The sequence below is a fragment of the Olea europaea genome, unplaced genomic scaffold, assembly GCF_002742605.1.
Source record: "Olea europaea var. sylvestris unplaced genomic scaffold, O_europaea_v1 scaffold25603, whole genome shotgun sequence".
Lineage (NCBI taxonomy): Eukaryota > Viridiplantae > Streptophyta > Magnoliopsida > Lamiales > Oleaceae > Olea > Olea europaea.
In genome coordinates this window covers 1-1,577 of record NW_019243888.1, presented here as the reverse complement: position 1 = coordinate 1,577, position 1,577 = coordinate 1, and the positions used below count along the sequence as shown (strand labels likewise).

At 36.1% G+C, this 1,577-nt stretch overlaps 1 long non-coding RNA gene across 1 annotated transcript; it reads left to right on the top strand.

The window, feature by feature from the left end:
• Positions 1-14: 14 nt before the first annotated feature.
• On the top strand, positions 15-1,571 carry LOC111382847. The gene is made up of 3 exons (XR_002700627.1): positions 15-920; positions 1,016-1,093; positions 1,302-1,571. It is a non-coding gene; the product is annotated as an uncharacterized LOC111382847 (long non-coding RNA).
• The last annotated feature ends 6 nt before the right edge of the window (positions 1,572-1,577 follow it).

The window sequence follows — 1,577 nt, the reverse complement described above, 5'->3', positions numbered from 1 at the left end:
TTGAGCAATAAGACATTAGGTTAACCAAGTTGAGCAAGCAGAGCAATTGAGCCAGTCTCTGTCACGAGCTCTGCTTGAGACAAGCCTTGTGTTGACTCGATCTTCACCTTGACCCTCAAGACAGCTCCCAATAGGCGCATGAGCTTTTACATTTTTTAGTCATGATAGTGAGTTGTGTATTTAATTTTTCAGTGGTATATAAATAATTATTTATATAAGAGTAATTGGCTTATCAAAGTCATAAATTTATTTATTTTTGCAAAGCTACAATAACAAGTAAATAGCTCGAAGTCAAGCTTCATATACTTAACCTTTAGGTCAGCTCCTGCGTAGAGATACTGGAGTTGATTGAACCAAAGTCGTATATAGATCTTCCTCTAGCTTGAACATTCTCAAAGTTCAACTCTTTGTTGCAGCTCTATTGAGCTTCACGCCAAAGGTTAGGTCTGTGTATCTGCTCCTCCTAGAGTTGCTAAGGTGGACTCTCTGAAGGAAACCCTTTATTAGTAAGGTTGAGGATAAGTCACAAAACTTTAACAACTATAAAATCAAAGTTTGAACTGAAATTAGGATCTGCTTTCCAGTTTTACCATGTACCCTGTATTTTCGTTATCTAAAGAGATATTTGCCTCTAAGCAGTATTGTATTCCTTAATGTTAATATATATATGTGATTTATTCTTTCTCTGGGGCTTCATGCTTTGCCTAATCTCATAATGCAACACTACTAGTGAAGTTAGATATCGAAGTCTCGCCTCGCTTTAGCTTTGTCATTGATAGTGACCTAGTTCAATCCTTGCTGTCTCTGTGCTACAAACTTAAAGTATGTAATTTTGCTTCATTATTAAGCAGTTATGTGGAGGTAGAGCTTCGGAGGGCGTGTTTATTGGTGCCTTTCTCTCAATGTCATCTACAGCGGTGGTAAGCTCTCTGGGCAGTTCTCTCTTAGTTTAATGTGCTTTTAGCACAGAATTAATTCAAAGTTTTTTCCAATGCTCAAAATTTCCTGCTTACAGGTATATAAATTTTTGATGGAGAAGAACTCTACCAGTGCCCTTCACGGTCAAGTTACCATAGGCACTCTCATTTTGCAGGTTTCTTGATTATCTGATTCATCCCATATACCTTGCCTTTTCATTACTAAATTTCTTCTGGAAATACATCTATTACTCGGTTTCGAATAATGAACTTATATCTTTCATTATTTAAAACACGTTTATGTGTATTTTGAATTGCAATTTAAGGTTTCAATTGACAAGACTTTTACTTTTGAACTTTCATTTTCTAAATCCCCATTTTCAGGACTGTGCTGTGGGATTACTGTTTGCTCTGCTTCCAGTCCTGGGTGGAACCTCTGGTGTTCTGCAGGGAGCAATATCGATGACTAAATCGTAAGTTCATAATTGCTACAATAGGTTGTAAATATCAATCTATTTCACAAGTAATATGAAACCATGGAAGATTTTTTAACCAGAAATTGTCATGTCAGTTTCTTTCTTCATTTCTTAAAGACTGGATCTCCTGGAAAGGGGAAAGCAGGAATCTATAGTTTTTTGAATTTTAAAAGGAGATTTAGAA